General features: G+C 44.7%; 1 long non-coding RNA gene across 1 annotated transcript in view; it reads right to left on the reverse strand.

Annotated features, from left to right (window-relative positions):
• Positions 1-366: 366 nt before the first annotated feature.
• The window catches only part of LOC142365683 (uncharacterized), a 30759-nt gene continuing 18225 nt past the window's right edge, over positions 367-12900 (reverse strand). Inside the window, exon 3 of the long non-coding RNA XR_012766549.1 lies at positions 367-428. This is a non-coding gene — a long non-coding RNA (uncharacterized LOC142365683). The remainder of the gene's footprint in view (positions 429-12900) is intronic.

The raw sequence follows: 12900 nt of genomic DNA on the forward strand, positions 1-12900 counted from the left end.
CCATCTGGTTTTGCAGCTGAGGGTCAGCAAATGCAGCTGGCAAATGTGCAAACAGGGAATGCAGGTGTGTGTTGCCTAAGTCATGTCTGTCCCAGAGGACAGAGGGCAGAACCAGCAGCACATCTCCCCTGAAGCCTCCTGCTCCTGGAGCGCTCCTTGTATTTGGTAAATGAACATTTTTCTCAGAAGTACAGAAAAGGGAGAACACATTTATTTACTTAGTTTCACATTTTTCCCCATGCATATTCTCATAACATCATCGAAAGCCATCCAACAAGCACAGGTCAGGAATACTTGAAATTACCTGCACTCCTGCAGATACTTCAGCTTCTGCACAGATGAAGTAAAAAAGTGATTACAGTCATGCTCGTACAAACAGCAGTAGTTTAGTCCCCTCTCTTCTTCTGGTTTCTTCTTCTGGTGAAGGACTACAGTCAATATTGAAAATAACATGGAGATTTTTTTTTAGCAAAAATATATCGAGCTAGAGCACCTTATTTCCACATTACATGCTGTCTCCAAATTTACGTGATTTTGTCACCGTGAAGCAATTTATCACCACGTTGAAAGAAGCAGGCTTGTTAGTTTGGGCCGATGTTTATTCTGTAAGCGTATGACTTGCATCTTCTAACTTGCAGATTATTCCTTGTTTTTAGCCTTCATACTCCAGCTAAAGTGGTCCTGGTGCGAAGGTTGGTGACATCTTCCACCCTCTGCAAGGCCTGTCCATGTGCAGTGCTTTCTGTGCAAGGCCTCAAACCCAAAGCAGACTAATTGGTTGCCCTGAAAACTTATTTCTGGTTTAAGGCTTTTTTTTGTCCTCTTTGTTGTTATAGTTACTCACCAGAAGACATACGTACTCCTTGCCCTACCTGCTGTCTGAGCAGGTATAATTTCATGTTGAGGGCAGTGAGAAATCTCTGAGAATACAAGGACTACCCTTTTTTAATCAAGCACTATTTAAAAATACGCTAGCAGCCACTAAAGACAGCTGTCAGATCACAAATAGATATTTGGCAGCCCAGAAAGCCAACCGTATCCTGGGCTGCATCAAGAGAAACGTGACCAGCAGGTCGAGGGAGGTGATTCTGCCCCTTTACTCTGCTCTTGTGAGAACCCACCTGGAGTCCTACGTCCAGCTCTGGAGCCCCCAACATAAGAAGCATATGGATGTGTTGGAGCAGGTCCAGAGGAGGACCACGAAGATGATCAGAGGGCTGGAGTACCTATCCTATGAGGACAGGCTGAGGGAGTTGGGGCTGTTCAGCCTGGAGAAGAGAAGGTTCCGGGGTGATCTTACAGCAGCCTTCCAGTACCTGAAGGGGCCCTACAGGAAGGATGGAGAGGGACGTTTCACAAGGGTGTGTAGTGATAGGACAAGGGGGAATGGCTGTAAACTAAAAGAGGGCAGATTTAGATTAGATATTAGGAAGAAATTCTTCACCATGAGGGTGGTGAGGCACTGGAACAGGTTGCCCAGAGAAGCTGTGGCTGCCCCCTCCCTGGAAGCGTTCGAGGCCAGGTTGGATGGAGCTCTGAGCAACCTGGTCTAGTGGAAGATGTCTCTGCTCATGGCAAGGGGTTTGGAACCAGATGATCTTTAAGGTCCCTTCCAACACAAACCACTCTATGATTCTATGGTTCTATGATTTGCTGATTACCCCTATCGTCCACCTGGCTGATACACTTTTTAATATTTTAGATGGCTAAGATTAAAAGCTGAGGCAGCACTTACTTAAAATGCATAAAACTTCAGTCTTCTGGTTTAAGGAAACACAAATGCACTAATTGATCAGCGTTCATGTATGAGAACTGTTCGTCCATCACTCCTAGTTATGAATATGCAATTTTCAGACTACTTGAAGTTGAAATGTTCTCCTGATACCCAGGCTTTCAAGACAAAACAACTGCATTATTATAATTATTTTCAGCTAGATGCATTAGTTACAAAGGACATACTGATAAATGCACTTCCTCTTCCCTCCTAAATTTCTGACTTCTCAGTTTAAAGAGAATCTGGCTGAACTTTTTGTTTGAATTAAATATTTTATTAAATATAATATTAAATATTTTTCACACCTGTCTTTCATGTATCAACCTTCAATATTCCAGCCCTACTTTCTTTGAACTCCCTGGATATATACAGAAGGAAAACCCTTCTTTCCACCTTTAAACTAAACGCTGGCAGCGCAGGTCAGCATCCTGGATTGCTTCTTTCGTTTGGGTTAAATTTGGACCGAACTGAGGGAAGAAGCTTCTTTGGGAGGCAGAAGTGGACAATATCCTGCCAGCAAGGCTCAAATCCCCGCCACACGGAGCCCGCCAGAGCCCTGGGGTGAGCTATCCCGGGTGGGTGGCGGGTGGAAATGCCCTTGGGCCCTGGCTGCTTCCCCAGCCAGCCCACACACAGCAGCAGAGAGGGGGATGCCGTCGGACACTGGGATAAGCCCTCGCTGCACCAAACTGTACCAGGAGATGCTACTGGCTGCAGTTTGCTGTCCTTGCCACAATAGTCACACTGAGTTTTTCATCACTTGGGCTATTTCAACCTTGAATTACCTCGAGTAGTAGGGAGCGAAGGGTATTTAGCATACTAGAAAACAGATCTCTGAGTCTAGATTATTGAATAGCTGTAGAGAGCAGTGTCCCTTAGGAGCAGTGAAGTGCCTTAGGTTTCTAGAAACAACAGAAATTTATGTCTTTATTGATTATTGTCTTAATTTTCGTAATCAATAAACTAACTGAGCAGAGTCAGTTTGCCCCTCCAGGCTTTTATTTCTAATTAGAACTAATGAATAGGCAAGAGAACAACACGGAAGAGTCACTGATTGAGTCATATAACAGATTTCTAACTAAATAGGCTAGCTGGTTCCACCTGGGAAAGAAGTCAGCAACATGTCACTCACCGAGGGTGTTACACTGATAGGTGACAGGGATGGTTTTGTTATGTAATATTTAATCCTAAAAATGTTTCTTAAGGCACTGTCAGAGCAGAAGTTTAAATATGTCTAATGTTATATTTCCTTTAAATTCAGAGAAAGGAAACTTTGCAACCATTCAAGTTCACAGTTTGAAACCTAGCAATGATAGGCTTTGGTAAACGAGGATATATAACTTTTCCACGGAAAGGTACATGAACATTGTTGCAGAATATACCAGAGAAGATTTGTTCTTGTGACTGGTTTGGATGATACAGAGATGACTTTTGAAGTTAGGTAGTTTTGGTTTGGTTTTTTTTTTTTAATACCCTGTGGCTTATGTACAACTTGCAGAATCCAGCTCCATGTCCTACGAAGTTAAACTGCTGATCCTCCAGAAAGAGAAAATGGCATAAATAGCTGTCAGAAGGGCAGGACAGATAAGTGTGCTATCTGGAATTTCCACAGATCTTAATGTCAGGCCAATCCTGCGGCACCAATTCAAAAGAAAATAAATCTCATTGGTGTCAAAAGAATTTTTTACTCAGTAAGGTCTAGTATGACTGTATTTTCAAATCTATGCAATAAGTTTAATGATCAAAAAGAAGAAAAAAGCCCACCCAGTTTCAAGGACCTTGAAGTAATAATCATTTCTATACTCCTCACTCTGACAAAATCCATGCAAGGTTTTATGCAAAAATATCCCTAACTCTGATCTCTCATGACCTCAAAACCTTGGACCTCAGGAGGGCTAACTTTGCCCTCTTCAAGGAGCTACTGTGAGGAATCCCGTGGGCCAGGGCTCTCGAAGGCAGGGGCGTCCATGAGTGCTGGTCGCTCTTTAAACATCACTTCCTCCACGCTCAGGAGCGGTGCATCCCTCTGAGAAAGAAATCGAGCAAAGGAGGCAAGAGGCCTGCATGGTTAAACAAGGAGATTCTAGTGGAGATCAGGTGGAAGAGAAAGGTCCATGGAATGTGGAAAGAGGGGCAGGCCACTTGGGAAGAGTACAGGAATGTGGTCAGAGTGTGCAAGGATGCGACGAGGAAGGCCAAAGCCCACCTGGAATTGAAGCTGGCAAGGGATGTCAAAAACAACAAGAAGGGCTTCTTCAACTACATCAGCAGCAAAAGGAAGGCTAGGGACAATGTGGGGCCGCTGCTGAATGAGGCAGTTGTCCTGGTGACGGAGGATGCAGAGAAGGCAGAGCTACTGAATGCCTTCTTTGCTTCAGTCTTCAGTGCTAAGACTGGCCCTCAGGAATCCCAGGCCCCGGAGGTAAGAGAAGAAGCCTACAGAGAGGACAACTTTCCCTTGGTCGAGGAGGACTGTGTGAGGGATCGCTTAAGCGATCTGGACGTCCACAAATCCATGGGCCCCGATGGAATGCACCCAAGAGTGCTGAGGGAGCTGGTGGATGTCATTGCTGAGCCACTCTCCATCATCTTTGAGAGGTCCTGGAGGACAGGAGAGATGCCCGAGGACTGGAGAAAGGCCAATGTCACTCCAATCTTCAAAAAGGGCAAGAAGGAGGACCCAGGGAACTACAGGCGGGTCAGCCTCACCTCCATCCCGGGAAAGGTGATGGAGCACCTTGTCCTGGAGGCCATCAACAAGCAAGTGGAGGAAAAGAAGGTTATCAGGAGTAGTCAGCATGGATTCACCAAGGGGAATTCATGCCAGAGCAATCCGCTAGCTTTCTACGATGACATGACTGGCTGGGTAGACGAAGGGAGAGCCGTGGATGTTGTCTACCTAGACTTCAGCAAGGCTTTCGACACAGTCTCCCATGATATCCTCCTAGGGAAGCTGAGGGGGTGTGGGCTGGATGAGTGGTCAGTGAAGTGGATTGAGAACTGGCTGAATGGCAGAACTCAGAGGGTTGTCATCAGCGGCGCTGAGTCTAGTTGGAGGCTGGTAACTAGTGGTGTCCCCCAGGGGTCAGTACTGGGCCCAGTCTTGTTTAACTTCTTCATCAATGACCTGGATGAAGAGTTAGAATGTACCCTCAGCAAGTTTGCTGACGACACCAAACTGGGAGGTGTGGTAGATACACCGGAAGGCTGTGCTGCCATTCAGCATGACCTGGATAGGCTGGAGAGTTGGGCAGAGAGGAACCTGATGAGGTTCAACAAAGGCAAATGCAGGGTCCTGCACCTAGGGAGGAACAACCCCATGCATCAGTACAGGCTTAGGGTGGACCTGCCGGAGAGCAGCTGTGCGGAGAGGGACCTGGGTGTCCTGGTGGACTACAGGTTAACCATGAGCCAGCAGTGTGCCCTGGCTACCAAGAAAGCCAATGGGATCCTGGGGTGCATCAAGAAGAGTGTGGCCAGCAGGTCGAGGGAGGTTCTCCTTCCCCTCTACACTGCCCTAGTGAGGCCCCATCTGGAGTACTGTGTCCAGTTCTTTGCTCCCCACTTCAAGAAAGATGAAGAGCTGCTGGAGAGAGTCCAGTGGAGGGCTACAAGGATGGTGAGGGGACTGGAACATCTCTCCTACGAAGGGAGGCTGAGGGAGCTGGGCTTGTTCAGCCTGAAGAAGAGAAGGCTGTGAGGGGACCTAATATATACTTACAAATATGTGAAGGATGGATGTCAGGAGGATGGGGCCAAGCTCTTTTCAGTGGTGCCCAGTGACAGGACAAGGGGCAATGGGCACAAACTGAAGCACAGGAAGTTCTGTCTGAACATGAGGAAGAATTTCTTCACTCTGAGGGTGACGGAGCACTGGAACAGGCTGCCCAGGGAGGTTGTGGAGTCTCCTTCTCTGGAGATATTCAAGACCCGCCTGGACAAGGTCCTGTGCAGCCTACTGTAGGTGACCCTGCTTCGGCAGGAGGGTTGGACTAGATGACCCCCAGAGGTCCCTTCCAACCCCTACCATTCTGTGAATCTGTGATTCTGTGATTCTGTGACAAATTCATAAACCAGAATGATTGGGGCAGGAGTACGACAGAGAACTGGTGGTGGACTCCAAGGCCAAAGGAGTTCTCTGCTCCTCATTTGTGTCTAGATTGCAATGTCCCTGGCACCCCCAGAGTGATGCAATGTAAGTCATGGTCCAGTTTAAAAAATCCATCTCGTTGCAGCAAAGATGAAAGGTCGTGGGGCAAGAAACCCTCTTTAGTATACATCGGGGTTCCTTGTGCTCCACATTCTCAACCAATGCTTGGTCTGATCTTTAGTATACAGTTCTGCATGAGAAAAAAGTGGAGTTCACCATGAATTGTTCACCATTAACAGCATGGGGTTTTAGGCACAAGTTCTGCTTGCATTTCTTAATGAGTACAACTGTTAACTGATGCAGTATTTTAAATGAAGAACTAGAAACCTCAGTGGGGTGCACAGCTTTTGCACTGAGAATCTAAAAGGCCTTCATTTTCTTGGGCACGGAGCCATTTTTTTTCATGTTGTTTTGGTTACATTGTTTTGTGAGTGTTTAATACATTTCTGTGTCCTAATGATCCTTGCAGACATCTATCAGGTTTGCTTCCTACTATACTCATTCTTCATCTTCCTTCTTCTCTGTATCTGCTCTTTTTTAATCTTTAACTTTGCTGCTGCTTTTGTTACGGTTAGGAAGATTTTGGAAAGGCGCAGCCATACGGTCCTCTGCTGCAGATGCAAGGACACAAAGAAAGGGATACAGTGTCTGTGAAACCCTCAGATTGGAATAGGAATTGAAAATAAAGTAAGAAGACAAAAATTCTCATTTTCAGGTGGAAGGTTTCTAATAAAATAGGGCATAAAATTGTAAGATACAATATGGTATTTTAAGATAATTGTGTTTATTTTGAGATGTCTCATCCCAAAAGCACTGACAGAACTCTCATCCCTTAGTACCTAAATGTCACTCATACTATTCAGCTACACAAGTTTGACAATACACATTTCCACTGCATGTTATCATTAACAAAACCAAGACCTGGGTGCATTCATTACTCATGGGTATGATACCAAAATGAGATAGCCATGAAAGGAGTTACTGAAGCTGAAGGACAGCTTTGTCACAAGAATATACAGATAGACACCAGCCATTTATAACCATGACCTGGATTTCTAAGCACCAAAGCTTTGAAGTGCTGCTATGTCTTCCTGCAGAGCAGAGAGGGATAAAACTCAAATTGCACTTAAAGACAGCACTTAAATATTTTGAGGGAGGCATTGCACAGTGGTAGCAGGGCCTAACCCCAGTGGCCCAGGAAGATCCTCCTGTCCTATGCACCTTGGAGAAAGGGAGATCGAAGTCCACAGGACATAGGACACATGGACCAGATTCCTGCTCTTTTTTGCTTTCCTCCTCCTATCTTTCCATTTTCTCCATTTCTTTTCATTCCACTGTGACCTTTCATCACTTTTTATCCCTTCCTTCCTTCTCTATGAGGCAGGAATATGCCTGGCTTGAGGAAAGTGAGAAAGCAGGGTAAGCACCAGGAGAACAAATAGAGAGGTGGAAAGATGAAGAACAGACTAAATGTACCTCAGTTTTCTTGGTCACTGTTTTTTGGTGTTTCAGTCTGAAAGGTTGGGTGTTTGATTTTTTTATTTTTCAGTCTCAAAACCATACTAAGAAACTTTAGGTTCAATTATATTTCCCTTCTATCCCTCCCCCCCTTCCCGCCCCAAAGAAAAAAAGCCTGAGAGTTTCTGAGTTTTAAAAGTTGAGTTTACATGGCAGGAATTTACCTGGAAAAGCCCCATGAATCCCTTCCTGTCACTGAAGTCATGCTTCACCTCCAAGAGGGAAAGACTCGCTCTTCTGCAAATACTTGCAAAAAATTTTCTGTAAAGAATGGTCTCAGAGTGTCTGTGAGATGCCTCCTCTCTCCCAGCTTTGGCTGTAAATGCAGTCCCTGAATGCAGCTGCCTCCCTGTTTTGGAGCCTGCTCACCTCCACAAGGGACTGTGGAGCAACTGGAAGCAGTGGCGAGCATGGCAGTGTCAGAAGATTTCACAGACTTCGATTGTAATTCCTCGAACAAAACCTTTGCTATGAAGAAGTCAACGCAATTTCCTCCTATCGCACTTCGCTCTGTCAGAAACTCAGCACTTGCCCTTGCACAGCAGCAGCAGGCAGCATTTATCGATGTAATGGTGCCGTATGCACGGATGTCTGGCACAGTGACGTGCCCCAGAGTGCCCGGAAAGCGCCGGCCGAGGCGGCATTCAGCCACACGGCTGCACCGGCGCTGGGCTCTCTCTGTTCTTTCTTTCCTGGGTGGCAAGGAGCCATGCCCTGCCACAATGCCTGCATTGTGGAGACAGAAAGAACAAAACGCGCATGTTTATCCTGATCAGTACTGGAACAAATCACTCGTACTTATCAGACTGCAAGGCCTTTTCTGGTAACAGAAACTTGAGCAAGAAAAAGCCTCAAAGAAAATAGCAACAATCAGGCAAGTCAAAATACAGTGAGATATCTCCACTTTTGAGACATGGTATTTCACTAGGTGCTGTCTCAAATTCATTTGTGTAACTAGGTATTATAGAGCTGGGGTGACACTTACACATCCAGAGATCTGAAATAAAGGAAAACAACTTTATTTTCATTAAAAACCTACCTGAAATACCTACCTTGCTGCCTAAAAACAGATTTCTCCGTGGTAGGAAGGCAGGTATGAACTAAAATATTAGGAATTGCAACCCAGGACAAGACTAGTTCACTCTGCTCTCTTGCACCATTTCATACAAGAGAAAAGCCAAAAAGGCCATTTGTGGGTAATTACTCCTCAGGAAGTTTCTTCCCCTCACAGCACTTCAGATGCTAAACACTTCAAGACAACATACCTTAGCACGTCAAACCATGACATAGATAAGAATCAAGTATATGTCATCTATGTAAATGGTTGTCCCTTATTTAAACCTTCGCTGGAACTCACAGAGGGACAATAAACAGGGAATGGCCAACGTGTATATTAGTCCTGAACCTAACCAGCCTTAAAACAAAGCACTTAAGAAGAGGATCACCTGGTGCAATTGCTGGGATCTGCAGTTCAGTGACCTTGGCAGTCTCCTTCAGTCTTGTATTATTTCCAGGTCTCTGCAAACAGCTATTTGATTGTTACTAATCATCTTCTGTGTCTCTAAGGAAGCTATTCTATGTTTCTTTCCATAAGTTTTAATAATACGCAGTTTGGTGCCAAAGAGCCCTCATGGGCCGAGAACAGCGAAGTATGTTCCTTGTTGATGTACTTCTCCCCAGAGCCTGTCCAAACAACACTTTCTTTTTCTTGCAGTACAGTTTGTTTTGTGTAACATGTTCCCTAAAGTGAGTGGAGTCAAGACTTCACAGCCTTCCTCCTAGAGTTGTCATTCTAATCCTGCCTTTCCCAGCCCAACTCCACCTTTATGCTTAGGTTCTCCACAGCTTGTCTCCTTAGGGCTTCTGGCCCTCCTGCAGAAATGGGGCTGTTCCCGAGTCATCCAGCCAGCCCTAACCTTGGCATTTTTCTTCCTGGGTAAACCAAATGATCCTGAATGCCTGACTCTGGTTTAGGTGGAAGACAGAGGACGTGCCTGACTCTGGTTTAGGTGGAAGACAGAGGACGTTTAGTTTTCCTACTCCACCCTAAATAGCACTTAGATACCTTAATGCAAACAGGTGACTACATTTGGAGTGCATATTTTGGTATTTACCATAGTGTTCACAAAAAAACCTTTTCAGTAAGTACATCTATTTTTGCTCTTAAGCTGACAAAATAATTTAGTAAAATAAACTGGTAATTATTTTCTGTTCTTATTTCTGTTTTAGAATCATAGAATGCTTTGGGTTGGAGGGGACCTTTAGAGGTCATCTAGCCCAACCTCCCTGCAGTAAGCAGGGACATCTACCACTAAAACAGGTTGCTCAGAGCCCCGTCCAACCTGGCCTTGAATGTTTCCAGGGATGGGGCCTCCACTATCTCTCTGGGTAACCCATTCCAGTGTTTCACCACCCTATTTTCGATTCTTTTCCTTATTGCTAGTTCTCTTTTGTAATAATTCCGTAAAATTTCTCCAGTGCAATTCATAGCCTCCCTTCAGCATGTAAAAAGCTGCTACATTTGGATATTTAGTGCATAATCACAGTCTCCATTGACATAACCATGAAGATTGTCATTCCCCCAGATTCCTAATGACTGGGTTAGGTCCCGCAGACAGCATCTCCCTCTGGCTGTGATGCCTGAAAGACACCTTACCTTTTTAACCACCTTGGAAAAAAAATGTTCTTTAAAGGTTGACCTGCTATACTAGCTGGTTCCATGCTGTTAGTTCCACAAAAACAGCTAAGGGAAGTGAATAAACCTAACATATACTGTTTTCTTTGGAGGTCTTCTCATTCCCAGCAGCTGGACAACTAGAAAATGAGATTTGTGAGCAGATAGAAATGTTATCTACTACAGGCTAAAAGTTTCACTATCAATTTTTACAGGATTTTGTAACATGTATATCTTAATCAGGCAGAATGAGGTAGACCCCTAAAACTGCTCTGTGTATGTTTGCAGATGTGTCTAAAAACACCAAGAAGTACAAATCTGATCGAATGCATTCCCATGATCCCCTTCTTTTTCCCCCATCTTTTTCCTTAAGGCTCTTCTGCTGTGATTGACACTGGTAAAGTAGCACCAGTGATACAAAATAGATGTTCTAAATTTCTAGAAGATACAAAGGAAATGTCAGTTTTGTGGCTGCCATTTAATTCTTGCCTGTTTTCTTCTAACGTGGGAAAGATATCTTTTTTGTGTTTATCAATTCTTCATAATAAAAAGGCATAAATGTACAAAATAGGTGTTGATTTCCCCATCTGCACCTGACCCTTTGGCAATGTTTTCCTCAGTAGCACAGAAGTGCTGGGGCTGGAGAAAGCATTTTAAGGAGGACCCACAGACCACGGAAGCCGCTCAGCTGGATGAAGGTGCTCCATGCCGTACGTGTGCTCCCATTCCGCTTTTATCAGTGCACTCACCTGCCTGGAGTACGGGAAAAGCTATACGGCAGCAACGTGACCCAGATGTGCTGCCCAGTCCATAGGCTCTGTTTTACAACAGCTCCCAGCATGTTGCAGCCCTGGCCAGCACCCCAGTTTCCAGAAAATAATGAGGAAGGAAAGGAGAGGGGAAGTCAGCCAGGGATGCCACGGTGCTGGGAGGCTGCAGCAGAACTGTGCCTTGGGCAGCTCCTCTTGTCCCCGTGTCTGTCCTTTCCACTGTTCCTCTACTGCATCCGTGTGGGACATGAGGGATGTGGGAGCCAGCCTGGGAACATTAAGATGAGACATCTGGGATACTGATGGATCAAAATATTGTGGGTGAAAGACAGAGGCAGTGAGACTGGCTGTGTTCAATGCCTGAAAGCCAGGAAAACAAAAAAGTGTTCAGGCAGTTTGATGGAAGAGCCAGGGATGACAGTAAGAGCAGTATGCTGTAGTCGGGGAGTTGGTGAAAGAAATGTGACCCTGGTAGCAGTGTGTGCCTTTGAGAATTGGGGCAACTGGAGAAATTTGGATGGAAGAGCTGAAAAAGAAAAAGGAGCAGAGGAAGCATGGGGAATAAAGGAAGCAAGGAAGGGTAAATCTTAGTATAATTACTGGAAAAAACTGAAAAATTTGGGCACAGCTGGTCTATACAAGATCTACAAAGCAGCAATAAAGGTTCAGAATAGATTTTCTGTACTGGTTAAGAAAACATCAAGCGTGGCAATTTTGTCAACAGTGAAGATTCACAACTCCAGAAAAGGATTTATTTTTACCTTCTGCTAACTGATGTTCATTTAATTGTGTTAAGTTCGCCCTTGACAAAAGCAGTTATGTCATTATCTATGAGATGGCCGAGGTTAATGGTCCCTTCACAGCCAGAAGTAGCAGAAAGGGTTTTGAAAGCAACTAAGGGCACAGGAGGGCAATGTCCAAGCTAGGGCATGGGCTAAAGGGCAGGTGTTGAGGGAAAAGAGATTGAGAAATTATCATAATCCAGGACCTTCTTCCATTTTTTCGTGGACTTTTGTGCTCATTGTGCCACCATTGCCCACCGCGATGTGAGTGTCTGGGGTGAGGAGTGGGTCTAACTTCTTCAGCTGCAGCGACAAATTCTGCTCCCTACTAACCTGATTTATGTTTGAACCAGTAACCCAGAGCTGGGAGGCTGCACAGCTCATTAAAAATTCCCTGAGCGAGTTTTCTGACCCAGTTCCAAAACAGCAGAGAAAGCTTTTTAAGTTCGCTTTTGGAATTCACGTTATAAAAGATTCAGGCGACATATGGATTATTTATTCATGTAGGGGGTGTAAAATTGCTGCCTTATTAGAAAAAAATGCATCTGATTTCCAGTACTGTCTTTGTTTTACAGCTATTCAGGCAGCTACTAAAGTAACGAGTGGAGGGGGAAAGCAGGAAACTGGGACAAGGTCTTAGGCATGACTACAAGGACCAGAACCAACCAATCCAGTTCTAGTGCCAAATTATTTTAATGACAGAGATGATTTTACTTTCTACTTGCCTGTAAAGGGCAAAATGGCACATTTATTATCTCAGATATTTTATTTGATTCTTTCTATATAAAGGACCTACCCCATTCTCCACGTATTTTGGATTACTCAGAAAAAATAAATTGCTCCCATATTTGCTTGTGCAGTATGTCCTTCACTTCAGAGTCAGACCCACAACAGATGTCACCAGGGACAGGTCTACTGAAGACACACCAGCTGCCCTGATTTGTACCAGCTTCAGCTCTACTCCATGCTCTGTTAATGAAAATGAATACAGGCTTGCTGCTTCACCACAGCTATTGTTCTTGGCTTTGGGCTCTAGTTAGAAGCCCACTCCCACTGCAGGTGTGATGCATGTCAGAATCCTTTTGAGGAAACAAAAGGTAAAAATAGAAAAGCAATGTTGTAATTGCAGACAAATCTCCAGCAGGCAACAGCCTCTCTCCATGACCTTCAGGTAGAGAAAGTTTTTTTTCAGGAAATCTGAGTAGCACTTGAACTCTTTGGCAGATGGCAGG

This window comes from Opisthocomus hoazin, chromosome 2 (genome assembly GCF_030867145.1).
Source record: "Opisthocomus hoazin isolate bOpiHoa1 chromosome 2, bOpiHoa1.hap1, whole genome shotgun sequence".
NCBI lineage: Eukaryota > Metazoa > Chordata > Aves > Opisthocomiformes > Opisthocomidae > Opisthocomus > Opisthocomus hoazin.